Raw genomic sequence first — 21,008 nt, 5'->3', positions numbered from 1 at the left:
TTAGCCTGGGGTTCTAAATTACTAGCCTAGTGATTTTATTACAATAAATGTTGGCCTTGACCATCCAATAGTGTGCAAAGAGAAGACGACACCCCAATCCTCTTCACCTCCCTCACCCTCAGGAGGCTAAGGCTTCCTGACTTCACAATTTTCTGGCTACCTCAATATAGTGGGAATGCCTGTAATCCCAGCAATGACCACAGGTCCTAAATGGTGCCAATGGGACTACCCTGCCGGTCCATCTGATTGGTAGACGGTTCTGTAAGTCAGGGTTTCTAACTGAGAAAAGGGCACAAGTCTCAACAAAAGTGCTGTTCCCAACATTACCATGATCACTGGCAGACATCAGGACTAGGGATTGGCTCCTCTCACCACACCATCACTCAAATTTTCAGTGGATACTATGCTACTCCTAAAAGCCAAACTTTAGTGATACGCCTTTCCCTGAACTCATTTGAAGCAATTACTGACTTTGTCTCATGCAGGTCAAAATGTATTGCCTTTTGATGTAACCAAATGGAGTGCAAGTCTTGCACTGCATTTATAATTGCAATACTTGATTTTGAATGCTCCTAAGACGGTTTAGACCCAAACAACTCACCCCCAAGCTCTGCAAAATATGTCAAGAAGGCAGCTACCTTGCACCCTCCCAAGGTAATAATGGATGGACAACAAAGCCTGGCCCTGCAATGTTCCTCACATCCCTGGCACAAGTTTTCAGAAATTGTCCTGCCTCAAGGTATCATCCAAAGTAATAAAGAGCTTTATTAAGGAGCACTAACCAAAGGAGAGGCAAGTTTTGGTGCTTGTGATAACACAAAGACCCTCCAAATGGACAGCTGAGTGGCATTCCCATATTATGTTCATGTTAGTGATTGCAACATCATTAGCACTTACTCTGAATGCAGTTAAACTCTGAGGATGACATTGACAAAGCGCTCTCTCGTTAGGCAACTTCAATATATTAATCAATGGCATTCCACTGCTTCCCTTATGTCTTCAGTGCTGATGGCAATGTTTTGGCATCGACAGTAGTGCATGGCTAAACCATCTCGAAATAGGTTCAAGTGTAGATGTTACAGCATTTCTGGTGCCTGGCCACCAAGTCAGGAAAGGGAATAATGCTTAATGAACAATAATGAGGATTGGACTTTCAGTCAGGGTAGGGAATAGGACATGGGCTTAGTTCCAATTCCCAAGTCCACACACCATGCTTTAGGTCCACCCATCATAATTTTCAGAGTTACAGCCAGGCAGCTGGATTGTTATCCAATCAGGGGCAACAGATGAGATCTTGATGCTGAAGGTCCAATGGGAATCTCTTCACCTCTCAGTGATTGGCAGCTCCAATGGCTGAGGTGCTGTGCCCAATGTGAGGATATATTGAGAGAGAGAGAAAGAGAGAAACAGACAGCCAGCCAACAGAAACACAGAGGGACCAAAAGACCATAAGAAAAATTAGACCATTCAGCCCATGAAGTTTGCCCCGCCATTTTATCATGACTATTATGTTTCTGAACTCCATTTTCCTGCCATCTCCCCAGAACCTTTGATCCTTTTATTATTCAAGAACCTATCTTTGTCTTACAGACACTGAACAACTTGGCCTCCACAGCCCTCTGTGGCAGTAAGAGATCCGAGAGATACATTGGCAAGTGCCTTTTTCATTGATGTGAACTATGAAGTAAAATGATGTATTCATGAGTAAGACAATATAGTTCCTAGTGCTTTTTGAATATCACAACAAAATAACATGCTCAAGATTCTAACTTGACTCCCTCTAACAAGGAGCATATTGGACTGTCCCTGGTGAAGAAAGGGACAATGAAGGGCTGGGGACACTCGAAAGATAACTTCTCCTTTCTCTCCCCTATAATTTTTTTCCAACTTTACTAAAACAATTCTTCTCACAATGAAGTTACAAAGTAAAATAATTAAGGCTCACATAGTTAATCTATTCCAAATCTATTCCTAATACAGATGTAAAAATAATGCTCAATAATGCTTGGTGGCCAGGCACCAGAAATGCATGTAACATCTCAATCTCCTTTCCGTCTCGGACTGCCCTCAATTCAGATATTTTGTGTGCAGTTTTGGCCGCCACACTACCAGAAGGACGTGGAAGCTTTGGGGTGAGTGCAGAGAAGGTTCACCAGGATGCTGAGGGCATTGGCGATGAGAAAAGCTCAAAGGGAAGAGGATTATTTTCATGTGGAAAGATGGTGGCTGAGAGGAGATCTGATAAAGGCCTACAAAATGATGAGAGGCATAGATAGGGTGGGTAGTCAGAGGCTTTTTCCCAGGGTTGAAGTTTCAATTACAAGTGGACACAGGTTCAAGGTGGGAGGGGGAAAGTTTAAGGGAGATGTACGAGGGAAGTTTTTCATGCAGAGAGTGGGAGGAGCCTGGAACGCACTGCCGGAAGGGGTGGTGAAATCAGGCAGGTATGTTATCAACATTTAAGAGGCATCTGGATGGTTACATGAATAGGGAGGGAATAGATGGAGCAAATCAGGCAGGAGGTTTGTTTTTAGTTTAGTTTAGAGTGTGATGATCGGTACAGGCTTGGAGTGGCAAAGGGCCTGTCCCTGTGCTGGACTTCTCTTATGTTCTTTGTTCATAATAAATATGCAATTGGTTAAAGCCTTGAGACGAAAATTCTACAGGATAATGTTCAGAATGTTATGAAAATTATTATCACACCATTACTCTGATAAAGAAGTGTAATTAGGTACTTTACAACCTCATTACTGAGTTCACTGACTGTAGATCATAGCCTCTGTCCACAGTTAATTAGCGAGATACTGGTAATAGTTCCACAGGCTCCCTTTACACCCCCTCCAGATCGGGCTTGAGTTTCTTTACTTGTCCCAATACAGGTAGAAGATCCTTTATCCGAAATGCTTAGGACCAGCTGTTTTTCAGAATTCGGAATTTTTCGGTTTTCAGAATAATGACAGTTTAATGGTGAATTTTTTAAAAATCTTACCGGAGGAGCAGAGCTCTAAGTAAGAACGTGCTTGGCCACGCTCCCACATGTCTCATCTGAGTGACACGCATTGAGTGGGTGTCACCTTGGGTTAACTGTTTGCTTGCCAAACAACCTTGTTAATGAGAAAAACATTTCACAAAAAACCTTCGTGTTTCGGAGCTTTTCAGATTTTGGATGTTCAGACAAAGGATCTTCCATCCCCTGGTACTTTGCACCATTGTCTCTCTCCACTCTGTCTCAATCTTTCTTTTGTTCTGTCCTCTTCTCCCTTTCTCTGCCCCTTCGTCATCCTTTTATTCACATAGTCCATGAGGGACGGTCTATTGTACTTCGTGTTAGAGACAGCAAAGTTTGAGCTTGATGGTGTAATATATTATTGTGGTATTCACAAGCTCAAGGAGCTATTTTGTAATTCTCATGTAGGCATAAATGTCCCAGATGTCTCATTACTCACCATGACACTACATAAAGCTAAAGGAAAGTAACTGTAGTCCCACAAATGTTTTTGTACATCCTTGCTTACTATAATCTGTACTGCTCAGGAACAAAGCTTCCCTCTGTACTTTGGTACAAGTGACAATAAGAAAATCAATAATCAAACCATAGCGTTCTCTCATGAGAGAGACAACTAATGGTGGTTTGATCATAGAATCCCAACAGTGTGAAAGCTGGCCATTCAGCCCTTTGAATCTACACCAACCTTCCAAAGTGCATCCCACCCAGATCCACCCACTTACTCTATTCCTGCAATCCTACATTTAGAATTAGAATCCCTACAGAATCCCTTCGGCCCAACAAGCCCACACTGACCCTCCAAAGAGTATCCCACCCAGACCCATTCCCCTACCCTATTACTCTACATTTCCCCTGACTAACCCACCTAATCTATACATCCCTGAACACCACAGGCAATTTAGCATGGCCAATTCACCTAACCTGCACATCTTTGGACTGTGGGAGGAAACCGGAGCACCCAAAGGAAACCCACACAACATGGGGAGAACGTGCAAACGCCACACAGACAGTCACCCAAGGCTGGAATCAAACCTGGGTTCCTGGCGCTGTGAAGCACAAGTGCTACCCACTGATCCACCATGCCATCATTTACTATGGCTAGCCCACCCAGCCTGCATATCCCCGAACACTATGGGCAATTTAGCACAGCCAATCCACCTAACCTGCACATCTTTGTCTGTGGGAGGAATGTGCAGCATTTTGAAGAAATCCATGCAGACACGGGGAAAATGTGCAAACTCCACACAGATAGTCACCCAAGGCTGGAATTGAACCTGGGTCCATGGTGCTGTGAGACAGCAGTGCTAACCACTGAACCACCATGCTGCCCTTGCCACCAGAGGATCAGGAGAAGTTGTTAAGGAGGTTCCTGATAACCTCACCTCAACCTCAATCTCAGACATTCCTCACCTGGGCTGATAGTCTGTGTGAGCAACCTGTAATGTATTGTTCTGCTGTGAGAAACATCTCAACAAGACATCTAGAGTTTTCACGACCAAGTTTGGTGGCTGACTGTTAGACATTGCTGAGCACACAGATGCCCAAAACCAAGATAACTCTCCTGATTACACATCAATCGGCTCATTACAGACCCTTGTTCCCTGGCCAAGAAGTCCTGAAGGAGGGCTTGAGTCTCTCGCTCAGAGGGAGGGGATGAATATCCCTGATGTGCCCCGTTATAAGGAAAGGAAACTGAAGTGAAATACTCGGCTCACATTTGGAAAGCTTTCTGATTCAGTGCCAGGGAGGTTTTCCAGGGACAGAGAGAGCTGGGCACCAAATTTGAAATACTTAAAGACCCATTAAGAGTTGGTCTTTGGGCACACTGACAATTTGCCAGCAACATATAAGCGCTGATGGATAAGCTTCATGGAGGAGCGTCTTTCCCTGCCTCTATTTGGGCAGCCATGATATCTCAAGGCTCAATCCTGGACTGGAGTAGACATTAGAACACTCCCCCCCCCAATAAGATGGATGTGTGAGGGTAAGGGAGCCGATGACAATGGGTCACCTGGAGGAATGACCATCTCGGCTGCATCTGCTTTACAGCGTCTCGCTTTTCTCTTCATTTCCCAAGGTCTCCTTACTTCCTCAGCAATGTCTACCTCTCTCGATCAGGTTGCTGGTTGGGCCAACAGCCTTTCAATCCCACCCACAATGAAGGTCAGCAGGAAATTCCCACCCACCCATTCTACCTCTGCCTCTCCTACAGATACTGCCAGTCCCGTGGAGAGCTTAGAGTCACAGTCATAAAGATGTACAGCACAGAAACAGACCCTTCGGTCCAACTTGTCCGTGCCAAACAGATATCCTAATCTAATCTAGTCCCATTTGCCAGCACTTTGCCCATATCCCAGAAGGGATTCACAAAGCCATCCAGATGCCTTTTAAATGCTGTAATTGTACCAGCCTCCAACACTTCCTCTGGCAGCTCATTCCATACATACACCATCATCTGCATGAAAACGTTGCCCATCAGATCCTTTTTTTATTCTTCTCTTCTCACCCTAAACTATGCCCTCTAGTTCTGGACTTGCCCCACCCCCAGGGAGTCTATTTACCCTATCCATGCCCCTCATGATTTTATAAAGGTCTATGAGGTCACCCCTCAGCCTCCGATGGTCCAGGGAAAACTGCCCAGTCTATTCAGCAACTCCCAGCACCTTCTGGTTCTTAGATTTCCAGAATTTGTTTTTATCAACAATGTGGACAATTGTTGACAGCCCAACCCAAGATGATCATCCCCTCTAGGGGACCCATCGTCACCTGCTCCCTTACCCTCACACTTCCATCTTATAAGGGGGGTGGGGGGTGATTTCTAATGTCTTCACCACTCGAGGATTGAACCTTGAGATATCATCGCTGCCCCAGATCGGCAAGGAACTGTTCAGGAAAACCTTTTCAGTAAAGGCTTTCTTGCTTTGGAGTAAATGCTGCTTCCTGCCTTACCTTCATCTAACCAAACCTGTCCCAGTCCAATAACTGCAGAGGGAGGCTTCATTATAAAAGTGTTAGCATGAATTGGATCTAGCTCAAAGGGATTTCTGATGCTGCACAGTCTATGCAGCTGTTAATAATAGACTTTATTTGAGCCAGTTTAGAACTCTCTTGCCTTCAATGAACATTGCAGAAGGAAAGGTTTCTTTTTCCAGGAATTGATGAACATTCTCATGTTCCAACATAAAGTATTTTCGAACACAAAGCGAGTGATGTTTCTCAATCTTATGAATCCGAATTGTGGAAATAGAAAATTATTTTCATCGGAGGAATTGTAGAGATTAGTTGTTTTATTGTCAGATATGATGCTGAACAAGAGTCAGCATAAGCCCTTCATCAGAGTCTCCTGCTCCTCGGATGCTGCCTGACCAGCTGTGCTTTTCCAGAACCACACTGTTGATTCTAATCTCCAGCATCTGCAGTCCTCACTTTCTCCTCCATGATGTTGAACAACATCAGGTATGTTCACAATAAGGATTCCTGCCTTCTCTTCAGTTCCTTTCCTTTGAATATTCCCCATAATAGTCGCCCCAAATGCCTGAGGTTGTACAGAAAGCTGCAGCAACATATTGGCATCCTTGCAAAAACACCATGCCCTTACCTGACCCCTTGACGTATGCTGTTCCTCCTTCACCTCACATACCAAGGATCAGGAACAGAAATCCTGGCCAGTTTTCCACCTCGGAATTGCAGGGCAGTGGATAGCACCACTAGCAGAAGCTCCAGATTTGAGTCTCACCCAAGACTTGACATCCAGGGAAGATGTGCCCATAATGTGGCCAAGCAGATTGAGCAAGTCCTTCCACCATACGCCAATGGCTGTCTGTCAGAGCGGGAGAGATTACTTGTCAGTCATAGAATGGAAAGAAGCTTCTATCATCACTATACTTACTACATGCTTCTAAAATGGCATGTTACCACAGCAATTTGGACTTCATGAGTAATCTGTAATACACCACCATTACAGAAGGTGCCAGATCAAACAAAGTAAACTCTCGACTAAGTTAATAGAGCACAGCCACGCTGTTATATGTTTTATCTTCTTGGTCTATACATCCGGCATGTACATTTCCATACAAAGATAAGAAGATAATTCCATTACCATTATTATTAACAGAATCAAGCTGACGTTGACTTTGTGTGAGTGTAGATAAATGATATAGAGTAAACAACCCATTTCTTATCTCTGAGTCACTTTCAGTTCAGTGGAGGTGAAAATAATTGGAGGAGGTTTATTGATCCTCTAGATGTTTTCCACTCATGCAAGTGATTCCCAATAATGGCTGCATATTAAGGCTTCCTATGGGAAAGTTGGCAAGAATGAGTGTCAGGGGTTAGGAGAAGGAGTCTGTAAAATTGGGCCATGTCCCCATTGGCTATATGCCCTTCCCGCACTCCCCCCCACCCCACCGCCCCCCCGAAAATGTAGCAGCATTGAACAAGGCAATGGGAGGTCTGCCTGCCTTTGGGCCAACTGAGGCTTAAAGTTACTAATTATTATATTCTGTTCTATTATCCCGATGTATCCATGCAAGGTATGATTTGCCTGGATAGCAATAATTATCACTGTATCCCAGTACACGTGACAATAATAAATCAAATTAAATTATTGGCTTTTTTGTGGTACATCACACATTGCAGCTGTCACATTCCCCATCCTACCTGAAACAATGTGATCTCCTGAGAGAGGTGGGCAGTTTTGTCTTGAAAGAAAAAAGGCCATTTGGAGCATTAAGAAAAATCTGGGAAACGCTACTGATGCCAAAAAGCAGTTGGCCACAGAATATTAAAATTTGGCAAATTCTGCATTCCAAAACTGTCAATGGCAAATGCCAACAGGTTCAAGACAGATTCTTCCCCCGCTGATATTAGACTTCTGAATGGACCTCTCACATTTCAAACTTCATGCTGATGTTGCTTTTGGTGTATCTTTTCTGCAGTCGTAATATTGTATTCCTTGCCCTGTTCTATCACCCAATAAACTTTTTATGCTATGATCTGCCTGTACTACAAGAAAAACAAAGCTTTTCACTGTACCTGGGTACATGTGACAATAATAAATCAAATTAAAATCAAAAACAGCATTTTTTCGTGTGCATATTCGTCCCTTTGCCTCTTTGTCTTAACATTTAAAGGAAAATGTTTAACATAAAATATAGCTAAAATCTGTTGGAGATGCTAGAGATCTGAAATAAGCAACAACCGAAATTGCTGGAGAAACTCAGTGAGTCTGGCAGCATCTGTGGAGAGAGAAACAGAGTTAGCACTTCGAGTCCAGAGACGCCTCTTCCGAAAATGTTTTGCTGGTTATGGGCAAGGACAACTTTACAAGTTCATTACCACAGCACTCACGTTAAGAGGAAATAAAGAGGTATTTTCAAGCATCAGACCAATATGTTTGAGGTGCAGCAGCAGTCTGTGACATTCAAGAGAGAACTTATGAGCTTGGTGACATGAGATCTATGAGACTGCATTGTGTTTTCAAACGCAGGCATTATACAAAGTCAACATGCAGCTGTAAAAGCCTGGTTACGTAAAGTCTGTGCAATCATTCTGGGACTTTATTGCACACTGCTACAGCAGGCATAGTAAAAGACAACCTGTGACAATAAGAACCATGCCTGTGAGACCAAATACTTGATTTATTAATCTTGTCTCCAATAATCTGCTAAAGAGCCATTTACCAGCTATGACTAGGAAGGCATTTCATCAATAAGGCTTCCATTAAGTAAATCGTCCATCCTTTTAATGTCATGAGCTCTTGAGGCTCTGACACAACTGTTAAATATCACTTGAGAAGTTTGAGTGCTTTTGCTGGCAGCGTTTCTAATGGCCGTATGTCCAAAAGTCTCTCAAAGTTTTCTTGTGCACTCGGATTATTTGTTGGGTCCATTAAATTAATATTTATAGGTGTTGTTAGTTCTCCAAACTCCCTCAGGAATGCGGGATGAGGTGGGAGTGCATACAAAACAGCAACCATCACAACACCAGGTGACAACGCCAGCGAAAAAGCTAATATATCTTCTTTCCTTCCTTGTCCACAGATGTTCACTTGTCCTCTTTATTACCACCCTGCCCTGTCCCAAAGGGATTGGAAGCAACGCAATAGGTCACGTTGAACTTCTTGTTGTATTTAAGTCAGCATTGATTTTGTCACATCATGCTTTGCATGAATTTGCTGAATGAATTGAGGGTGGCATTCTTCCTCTATCAACAGTGCTCTTTGGGGATTGTTCACAGGCTGGGATGTTCTTTATTTCATAAAAATGACAATTTCACATGGATGCCCCTCCTATCCCTTCAATATCATAATTCAATAACTTCCAATACCAGAATAAAACAGTTGACATGCAAATATAGCTTTTTTTTCTATTAAAAATCCCATTGTGTGTTATCATGCAGCTCAGTCAGGGTCATGAATTAAGAGCATTAAACACAGGAGTAAAAACAGGCCATTCAGCCCATTCAGTCTGCTTTGCCATTCAATGAGATCATAGTTAATCTGATAACCGTCAACTCAACTTTCTTGCCTTTTCCCCATAACCTTGATGCCATTACTGATGAAGAATCTACCTTAATTATATGTAATGATCCAACCTCTACAGCCCTTTGTGCTAAAGAGTTCCACAGATTCACAACCCTCTGAGATAAGAAATTCCTCCTGATTTTTGTCTTAAATCTGCAACACTTTCTTCTGAGATTATTCTTTCTAGCTCTAATTCTCCCACAAGGGAAAATAACCTCTGCAAATCTATGTTGTCAAGGCCCCTCAGGATCTTGTATATTTCAAACATCATATCTCCCTTCTCTTCACAATCTCTTCACAATCTCTTCAGCACATCCAGGGTTCCACAGAATGGAATCCAACAATTTCTAAAGTTGCATACCAACCAGGATGTTAGGCATTACCTCCACATCAAATCACACCCACATATCCGCTCTGTCATTATAGCTGAAATCCACAGAATAGAAAGGACATAGTTGGTCACACTGGAAACGGTTGGTCATACTGGACATAGACAGCCACACTCCACCTGAGGGGAGGTGATAGCTTAGGGGTATTATCGCTAGATTGTTGACCCAGATAATGCCTGGGGACCTGGGTTTGAACCCTGTCATGTCAGATGGTGAAATTTGAATTCATTAAAAATATCTTGAATTAGGAGTCTGTTGACAACCATGAGTCCATTATTAATGTTTGAGGAAAAGCCCATCTGGTTCAGTAATGTCCTTTCAGGAAGGAAACTGTCAATCCTTACTTGGTCTGGCCTACATATGACTCCAGACCGACAGCAATGTGATTGACCCTTAACTGCCCTCTGGATGATTGGGGATGGGCAATAAATGCTGCCTGATCAGTGATGCCCATATCCTGTAAATGAATAAAGAAAAAAAAAGTTATCCAGCCATACCCCAACCCCAACCCCACCCTCGGTCATCTCTCTTAAATGAGCGTGTCAGAGGACCATTGCCAGGTTGCATGATATAGTGACAAGTGTCGAGAGGGCGGTACTGGAAAAGCATGTCTGGTCAGGCAACATCTGAGGAACAGGAGAATCAATGTTTCAGGCATGAGCCATCCATCAGGAATAGGGCTTTGCAGTAGGGTTAAAATCAACTCGGAGACAGTGAGGACTGCAGATGCTTGAGATCAGAGTCGAGAGTGTGATGCTGGAAAAGCACAGCAGGTCAGGCAGCATCCGAGGAGCAGGAGAGCCGACGTTTTGGGCATGCCCAAAACCTGATGAAGGGCTCATGCCTGAAATGTCCAGTGACACACTCTCGACTCTGATCTCCAGCATCTGCAGTCCTCACTGTCTTCAAGTTGATTTCAACCCTACTGCAAAGCCCTATTCCTGATGGATGGCTCATGCCTGAAACATTGATTCTCCTGTTCCTCGGATGTTGCCTGACCAGACATGCTTTTCCAGCACCGCCCTCACTTTCTCCTGATACAGTGACCAGACCAGTAAGATCCTATTGCCAGTCTAAGCCTCTGTGCTTGGAATCAAAACAAAGCTTCATGCTATTCTAATCTAACAGCATCAACCCCCAGCTTGGGTTGGTGGACTTCACTCAAAAACAGGAAGTCTAGCCAAGTTTCTCTTCTGCAGTACTCCACTGGTATAGGGAGTTAATGTCGAAGCTGGTGGATGGGATGCCACCAAATCACTCAGAATCTACCTCATTCCTGAATAGCATTTGGAGATCTGAAGATCAGAGCTCATTACCCCAACTTGAAAATATATGGCAGCTCTTCAATGTGACTGGATCAAACTTCTGCAATGCCATTCTGAATAGCAACGGGGGTCTACCTACTGGACTGCAGAGATTCAAGAACACACAGCTCACCACCACCTTCTCAAGGTCATTTAGGGCTTTGGCAACAAACGTTGCCCTAGTCAGTGGCACCCACATCCTCTGAAAGAACGAGAGAAAAATTCAGTGTATTCTTTTGTTCAACAAAGCGTTGGCATAAAAATTCAATCTCTGTCTCAAAAGTTTCAATTGAATCAATCTCCTCTAAATGGGTTCCCTCACCTTCCTCCAATATATTTTACAGCATTGATTTTTCTAATGTATTTCACCTAGTATTTCAATCTATGTAGAGTGACATATATCTCCAGCGTTTATAGGCTTTGCTGTCATTTAATGCACCAATTGGACATTCTCAAAAGTGGCACATTTGGAAAAAAAAAACAAAAGAAAGGTTTACATTTGTATAGCACCTTTCAGGCATCCGCATTAACTCAAATGAAATATGCTTGAAATACATTCACTCTGGAAATGTAGGAAATAAGACAGCCAATGTGGTAATGGCAAACTTTCTCCAGGCCTTTTCCATTTAAATAGTATTCTCTTTGTCCTGCCAAAGTGCATAACCTCACATTTTCCCACATTATTTTCCAACTGCCAGGTTTTTGCCCCATGACTCAATCTGTCTCTGCCCTTTTGCAGACTCTGGGTCTTCCTCACCACTTGCCTTCCTAACTATTTTTGTGTCATCCACAAACTTAGCTACAGTTCATTCACTTTCCTCATCCAAGTCATTAATATATATTTTAGATAATTGTAGCCCCAGCACTGGTCTCTATGACACTCCATGAGTTATAGGTTTTCATTCCGAAAATGGCCTCTTCTCCCAATTTCTGTTGTTTTATTAATTAGCCAATCCTCTATTCAAGCTCATATATTACCTCCAACAGCATGGGCACTTTTCTTATTGAGTAGCCTAATGTGTGGCACCTTATCAAACACTTTCGGGTAATGCAAATACATTACATTCACTAACTCACGTTCATCTATCCTGCTTATTACCTCGTCAAGAATTCGAATAAATTTGCCAGACATGATTTCTCCTTCATAATTCCACTCTGACTGATTATATTATGTATTTCTAAATACTAACCTGTTGCATCCTTTAAACAGGCTCAATACTTTCTCAAGAACAGATGCTAAGCTAACTGGCCTACAGTGACCTGTTTATTTGACTCCTTCCCTATTTGAATAAGGTTTTAACATTAACAGTTTTTCAACCTGTGGTCTAACCCCACTCACCTGCATCTTCTTCTCCCTCCTTTCGAATGAGTCATGCACCTTTCTCATTTTTTAGAGGTTACATCTTTTAAAATGTAACCTCTAAAATGTAACATCTTTTAGTGGGTGGCACGGTAGCACAGTGGTTAGCACTGCTGCCTCACAGCACCAGCGACCTGGGTTCAGTTCCCGCCTCAGGCAACTGTCTGTGTGGAGTTTGCACATTCTCCCCGTGTCTGCGTGGGTTTCCTCCGGGTGCTCCGGTTTCCTCCCACAGTCACAAAGATGTGCAGGTCAGGTGAATTGGCCATGTTAAATTGCCCATAGTGTTAGGTAAGGGGTAAATGTAGGGGTATGGGTGGGTTTCGCTTCGGCGGGTCGGTGTGGACTTGTTGGGCCGAAGGGCCTGTTTCCACACTGTAATCTAATCTAATCTAAAAATCGCAGATTGGACTGTTGCTCTGTGGTATCATTTTATGCAGATAGAGAAAACGTTAACCTGCTCATGGTATTACCCAAGAGCATATGACCATGCAAACAGGAAAACTAGTGACAGTGCAGGCTATTTGGTACTTCAAACTTGTTCTACCACTGAGTAAGACCTTAGTTGAGATGCCCTTGGTCTGAACTCCATATTCCTGCACACCTCTGATAATGTTTCACTCTCTTGTTAATAAAGAATCTATATTACTGCCTCAAAAGTTTTAATGAAATTGCCTCCATGATTCTCAGGGAAAGAGAGTTCTTACACATTCATGACATGCAGAGAAAATAATTTTCATCGTCCCCCTTTTTAAAGAGTGACCTTTACTCTCCCACAGAGGGAACCATTATTTCAGCATTCATCCGGACAAACTCTTCTGAGGGTCTTACATGTCTCAATAAAATCGCCCTCATATTTCTCTACGTATAAGGTTCTGTCACCGTATTTTTGCTGAACCATTGGGAGAGCTTATTAAAGGAGTTGACTGGTGGTGGTTTAACCTAAGGGTCACTATGCCTCAGGTGAGGAGAAAGGTTGAGAAAGAGAATCCTTCATGGTAGCCTCAGCCAGTGGGCAGTTAAGAGTCAACCACATTGATATGGGTCTGGAGTCACATGTAGATCAGATAAGGATGGCATTGTTCCTCCCTAAGGGGCATTAGTGAACCAGATGGGTTTTCCAACAATTGACAATGGATTCATGGTTGGTATTAGACCCTTAATACCAGAATTTTTAAAAACCAAATTAAAATCCCACCATCGGCTGTAGTAGGATTTGAACATTACCTGAGTCTCTCATTAGCAGGCCAGTGATAATGCCACTAGGCCATCACCCTTCCTTGTAGCACTTGTGATGTAATACTTTGTTGAATGCCTTCTGGAAATCTTATTACAACACATCCACAAGTTCTTTTTTTAATCAACATTACTTGTTATTTCCTCCAAAAAGTCTAATAACATAGCCAAAAATAATTTCCCTTTCACTAAACCATGTTGGCTCTGCCCATTTGCACTAGGATTTTCTGAGCACCCAACTATATGCTCCTTAATACAAGATGATTGCATTTTCCCCGTGACGGATGTTAAGCTAATGAATCAGTGATTTCCTTTTTTTCTGTTTCCCCACCTTGATTAAATAGGGTTATAACCTCCAACCCCAGCACATTATGACCCAAGGTCCAATATCAGAAAGGAAATGCCTTTTAATGAATGCATGAATGATTCAATAAATAAATTAATGATTTTATTGTCATGTGCATTCTAAAAAGAGTAAAATATAGCAAAAAGCTTTTCCACTGTCGCCATGATCCATTTTGAACGATTTGATTTGATTTGATTTATTGTAGTCACGTGTACCTAAGTACAGTGAAAAGCTTTGTTTTGTGAGCAGTGCAGACAGATCATAACAAACAAGTACATAGAGATCATAGGTTGATTAGACAGAGCAAGGCATATATGGTTACTCTGCACAGGAGGTGCGTAAAAGAAAGGTCAACATTAGATGTGAAATTAGATAGTTCCGTTCAGCAATCTAATAACAGAATAAAAAACAAAAGAAAGATATCACTTAAAGAGTGTACATCAGTCCTGAGTCAGCTCATCACCAACAATGAGCACCAATTGTCAATACCAGGGCTGCACACATCTGTATGAATATAAGGTGGTAAAGGGTTCACTATTAGTTGAGGAATGATAATATCCAGGCAACCCACAAAATGATAAGATTTTTTGAATGATAACATGCCATAAATTTTAAATAAGTCTGAGTTAATGGTGCTATTTATGATGGTTATTGCTGTACTGAAGAGGAAGAGATTCTTTATAGAGGCTCTTTACTGCTGAACGAGAATTCACCATGAGGAAATAAGAATCAATAATTATGTCCTCTTTAATTATTTAATTAGCTGATAAAAAGAATGGTGAGCAAGGAAAGAAGCAAGAGCAGTGTGGAGTTAGGGTTGTAAAATATTCTGCAATGAAAATAATTGAGGAGCTAGTTTTGAACATACAATATCGTGGTTGCTATTTAAATCAGTTTGGAAAATGCTAGCTAAGAAAATTATCAATATTCAACCACTTTGGCTGTTGCCTTTCAGATACAGTGCTCGTAATTTCAATCTCATCACAGTCACAGAAGGCATGCTTAAGGCAAAGTTGTTGTTTTAAAACCTACTACTTTGACCCAGGGTTTTATCACCTGCCCCGATCTCTCCTCATGGAGGTCAATACCAACTTTTCTTTTGTTTTATAATGTTAAAGAGGCTACTTAAATGCAAGTTATGTGTTAGATATTTCACAATGAACAGCAACAGACCTCAGTAGGGGTCCAGGTCTGCCAAAAATAACATTGTGGAAGATTTGCAAATACAATTTACAATGAGCAGCCTTTCATTATTTTGATATGATTTCTAATTCAGCAACTGATGTTTCGGCCTTTACAGTGGTCAATTAACTCAATTTGCAGTCAATCTTGTAACACTCTTCAGAAGTAGGGCACTCATTAATAATATAAACAGACTTTTCTTTTCAAAAGTAATGAGCGCAAAGTAGTTACATGGCTTTATTAAGACAAATTGTTTCCATATTGATAAACCTAACTAGCCTCAGGGAAAGAGATAAAGCAATCTTAAGAATCAGACAAATGCTGAGGAAAACTTGAATAGAGAATAGAGAAACCTTCTTCATCCACAACCAGCAATCGCCTTCTATATCTCTATGACATTACAAAATATTTCATGAGCGATGAATCATTTTAGAAGCTGAAATATTCTTGTTGGGTAGGGAAACACAACAACTCATCTCTACAGAGCAAACTTCTTTTGTATCCTGTCACATAGATAGCAGTGCTCTACACAATCAGCCTGACTGAATATTCGGAATAGATTGTCAGCTTTTTGCACAACATTGATATTTTCATTGCCACCATATTTACCCAACTTTCTCATCATTGCCTCAACATTGCAGGAAGTTTCTGCCATTGGTCTTTCAAGCTGGATAATCTGCTGGTGGCATTTATCCCAAATGTGAAACAAAGGGAGGCAAATGTTGTGCAATTATGGAATCATTGGCCCATATCCCTCCAAACCCTTCCTATTCATATACCCATCCAGAAGCCTTTTAAATGTTGCAATTGTACCAGCCTTCACCACTTCCTCTGGCAGTTTATTCCATACACACACCACCCTCTGTATGAAAAAGTCACCCCTCAGGTCCCATTTTAAATCTTTCCCCTCTCACCCTAAACCTAAGCCCTCTAGTTTTGGACTTCCCTACAGCATTTTTAATTTCCGCCATTCTGGAAGCTTCACCCTTTGGGATAAATGCCACCAGCAGATTATCCAGCTTGAAAGACCAATAGCCAAAACTCCCTGCCTTTGGTGCAATGTTGGGGCAATGATGAAAAAGTTGGGTAAATATGGTGATAATGAAAATATCAACATTGTGTCAAACGTTTTCTTTAATTTTTAACTGGCAGGTTCAGAATCTCAACGTATTGCTGGGTTTGGAGGGTTTGAGCTATTGGGAGAGGCTGCATAGGCTTGGGCTGTTTTCCCTGGAGTGCCGGGGGATGAGGAGTGACATTATAGAGGTTTATAAAATCATCAGGGGCATGGATAGGGTAAATAGACAGAGTTTTTTTCCCTGAGGTGGGGATGTCCAGAACTAGAGGGCACAGATTTAGGGTGAGAGGGGAAAGATACAAAAGGGACCTAAGTGTCAACATTTTCATGCAGAGGGTGGTGTGTGTATGGAATGAGCCGCTAGAGGAAGTGGTGGAGGCTGGTACAATTACAGCATTTAAAAGACATCTGGATGGGTATATGAATAGGAAGTGCTGAGAGGGATATGGGCCGAATGCTGGCAAACAGGACTAGATTAGGCTGGTGTGTCTGGTCAACATGGACGAGTTGAACCAAAGGGTCTGTTTACGTGCTGTATATCCCTATAGCTCTATGAATGGTGAATCTCGAGATGTCCATATATTTGCATCTATTTAAATCTCCCAATTCCCTATTTAAATACAGCTTCCAATTGTTCCCTCCTTCCCCAAGGTGGTGCAAATTCCCAATGATAAGTCAGAATGATCACTGTGCCACTCCATTCGTCACATCCTATCATGCTGAAAATGTATACCATCTCATTATTGCGCATTTGCTAACCAAATCTCTAGTGGCTGCAGCTCATCAAACACTTTGGCCAACATCCCCTTGTGCCCTCATTCTGACCGCCTTGTATCTTCCTTGACCCTGCATTCATGCATGTTGGATTGGCCAACCACCGTCTTCACCACATCATTCTGTCTGCTCCTGGACCAACCCACACAACACTTCAGTCCTTCAAAATTTGTCTTTGGCACTCAGGGACCTGTCAGACTTGTATGTTTCTGCCAGGTCACTTGGCAAGCAGAGACATCCATGCATCTGCACAGGATACATCTTATGGCTGAACTTCCTTCCTCAGCTCTCTGTCACTTTGTACGTAGTTGGACGCTGGCTTTGCTTTTCAATGCAGAGAGTAGGGCAGACAGTCTGTCACAGTGAGGTGCGCAGGACAGTTGAGATGTTAGGCAGGTTGCTATACCAGCACCAGTCTATGTCAATACCTGCAACATGTGCCAGAAACTTACCTGGCAAGCACACAACCCTGTCTGAAAGCCAATGCCATGTGATTGCACGAGAAGGGCACAAAGGAACTTGATCGCTCCTCATCAACTGTTGATGTGAGGAGCAGCAGATTCTTGAGAAATGTTGCTCAGAGCCATGGTAGGCCAGGAAACTCACTCAACCAAACAATTTAACTGAACATGAGAAAATTCAGACCAGTGATGCCAGGCATGGGAACACAGAGGTGAACAGTATTTCAGGAAAACAGGTTTTGGGCAGAAAACAGAAAGAATATTGGAGTGGAAACTGCAAAAACAGAAATTGTTGTTTTTGTTCAGATCTCCAGCACCCACAGTTCTCTTTTCTGATTTTCGTGGTAACTGAAATGACTGAAACATTCTCCCACTGTCCCTGCCTGTCCACCTCAGACTCTCAGGAGAAAGTGAGGTCTGCAGATGCTGGAGATCAGAGCTGAAAATGTGTTGCTGGAAAAGCGCAGCAGGTCAGGCAGCGTCCAGGGAACAGGAGAATCGATGTTTCGGGCATAAGCCCTTCTTCAGGAATGAGGAAAGTTTGTCCAGCAGGCTAAGATAAAAGGTAGGGAGGAGGGACTTGGGGGAGGGGTGTCGGAAATGTGATAGGTGGAAAGAGGTCAAGGTGAGGGTGATAGGTCAGACTGGGGTGGGGGTGGAGAGGTCAGGAAGAAGATTGCAGGTTAGGAAGGCGGTGCTGAATTCGATGGATTTGACTGGGACAAGGTGGGGGGAGAGGAAATGAGGAAACTGGTGAAATCAGAGTTCATCCCTTGTGGTTGGAGGGTAGAGCGCCTCATCTTCCGCCTAGGAACCCTGTGTGTGTGTGTGGGGGTGTGTGTGCGTGTGCGTAGGTGTGTGTGTGTGTGTAGGGGTGTGTGTGTAGGGGTGTGTGTATGTGTGTGTGTAGGGGTGTGTGTAGGTGTGTGTGTAGGGGTGTGTGCGTGTGTGTGTGTAGGGGTGTGTGTTTGTGTGTAGGGGTGTGTGTGTGTAGGGGTGTGTGTGTTTGTAGGGGTGTGTATGTGTAGGGGTGCATGTGTGTTTGTGTGTGTGTGTGTAGGGGTGTGTGTGTGTAGTGGTGTGTGTGTGCAGGGGGGGTGTGTGTGCGGGGGTATGTGTGTGTGTAGGGGTGTGGATGAGTAGGGGTGTGTGTGTGTGTGTAGTATGTGCGTGTGCAGGGGTGTGTGTAGGGGTGGGTGTGTGTGTGAGTAGGGGTGTGTGTATGTGTGTGTGTAGGGGTGTGTGCGTGTGTGTGTGTGTGGGGGGGTGTTTGTGTGTTGGGGTGTGTGCGTGTGTGTGTAGGGGTGTGTATTTGTGTGTTTAGGGGGGGTGTATGTGCAGGGGTGTGTGTGTGTGTAGGGGTGTGTGTGTGAGTAGGGGTGTGTGTGTATGTGTGGGTGGGTAGGAGTGCGTGTGTGAGAGAGAGAGGGAGTGAGTGAATATTTTTGGAGTTATTAAGTTATAAAATTCCTCTTTTTTTCACTCAGGGAAACCTTTGTAACTTTTAAAAACTCATTCAAGGGATAAGGGCCAGCATTTATTGCCCGTCCCAGAGGACAGTTAAGATTCAACCACAATGCTGTGGGTCTGGAGTCACATGGAGGCCAGACCAGGTAAGGATGGCAGATTTCCTTCCCTAAAGGGCATCAGTGAACCAGGTGGGCTTTTCCAACAATCATTTCATAATCAACATTAGATTCCTAATTCCAGATATTTATTGAATTCAAATTCCATCATCTGCCGTGGCAGGATTCCAGTCCAGGTCCTCAGGACATTACCCGGGTCTCTGGATTAACATCCCAGTGATAATAAGGCCATTGATTAATTGGCTCCTTAATTTTGACGCATACTATGTTTAATTGAAATATGGATATAATTGCATGCTAAAACGACTTAAAAATATTTGCTGCGAGTTAAAAAGAGCAGAATCAGTATATCCCTTCATAGCTGATTGTAAGAAAATTATAATTGTTAAAATTCAAGTGAATTGTACATTTAAATAACCTCCCATCATGTTTCATCTAACTCAAACCATGATGAAGAATTATTATGTGCACAGATGTCTTTACCTAACCTGTATGACTATGAGCAGTACTAATATTTAATGTTAATACAGAAATCTAAAAAAGAATGCAGCTTGAGCACAGATTTCATGTTAGATTCTTCTGTTTATCACTGCATGTAACCAAGAACCTGAATTTCTCACTCATGTATAGAACACACCTGAGTCTCAGATCATTCCTCCAAAAGAATACCAGGTATTTTTGGAAATGCATGTTGATTAGCTCTGTAAGATTACCATCTGGACAGAAATTACCTCCGCGTGTTATATTGAAGAACACAGCACACAACGAGACCATTGGGGTTATGCTGGATCTCTGAATTTGTCCCACTCTTTTTCCTTTATTGCTGGAACAGCACAGCAGGTCAGGCAGCATCCAGGGAACAGGAGATTCGACGTTTCGGGCACAGGCCCTTCTTCAGGAATGTGATGCTGCCTGACCTGCTGTGCTGTTCCAGCAATAAAGTTTCAACTTTGATCTCCAGCATCTGCAGACTCACTTTCTCCCCACTCTTTTTCCCACAAGCTTTTACAGTTTTGATTTTCCAATATTTATCCAATTTTCCATCTGAGAGTCATTATGGATTCTGTTTCCTTTCAGGCAGTATATTCCAGATTATGACAACTCCCTGTGTTTGAAAAAAAAATCTCCTTCTCCTTTGGATTCTTTTCACAATTATTAAAAATTGGTATCATCTGGTCACCGACTCAGTTGCCAATGGAACTTTGTTTACTCTTATCAGAACCCAATCATAATTTTGAACACCTCTATTAAAACTCCAATTAACCTTCTCTGTCTCTAAAGAATACAATCACAGCTTCTCCAATGTCTCTTCATAACTGATGTCCTTCATCCCTAACAGTGCTCCCTCATAAATAGACAGTTCCATTTGGCCACATCTCTCCCTTCCCATTCCTTCCCCAGGATCCATTCTGGTTGCAGCTTTGCAGGTTTTTGCAAGCACAGAGAAGCAAGGGTTTTTTTAAAATCCCCTGCCAAGAAAAGCTGATTTTCTCCAGTAGGTGATCAGTAGCCCACTGTAACAAAGCTGTGGAGCTGTCATTTGGTGTGACTGCATCGAAGGCTAAACAGCTTGTAACCCTGGAGGATGAGGCTGAGAAAGCTGATCCAAGTTCTGGCAGGTCACCATCTTTATATAAAATGAGAAGGTCTGGCTGCGATCCTAAAAAAATCCCAGTAAGCCCGAGGATTGTTACTTTGAATGCTTTGGTAGAAATGTTAAAATCAGCCAATTTACCAATCAGCCAATTTAACAGATACATTT

The 21,008-nt window shown here is 42.7% G+C and overlaps 1 long non-coding RNA gene across 1 annotated transcript in view; it reads right to left on the bottom strand.

Annotated features, from left to right (window-relative positions):
• LOC122539292 (uncharacterized) overlaps nt 1-21,008 on the bottom strand; it is a 137,126-nt gene that overhangs the window by 60,772 nt on the left and 55,346 nt on the right. Inside the window, exon 2 of the long non-coding RNA XR_006309022.2 lies at nt 6,606-6,827. This is a non-coding gene — a long non-coding RNA (uncharacterized LOC122539292). The remainder of the gene's footprint in view (nt 1-6,605; nt 6,828-21,008) is intronic.

The sequence above is a fragment of the Chiloscyllium plagiosum genome, unplaced genomic scaffold (assembly GCF_037043375.1).
Source record: "Chiloscyllium plagiosum isolate Xiang-an unplaced genomic scaffold, Cpla_swu_hap1 HiC_scaffold_36, whole genome shotgun sequence".
Lineage (NCBI taxonomy): Eukaryota > Metazoa > Chordata > Chondrichthyes > Orectolobiformes > Hemiscylliidae > Chiloscyllium > Chiloscyllium plagiosum.
This window is presented reverse-complemented; position numbering and strand designations above follow the sequence as displayed.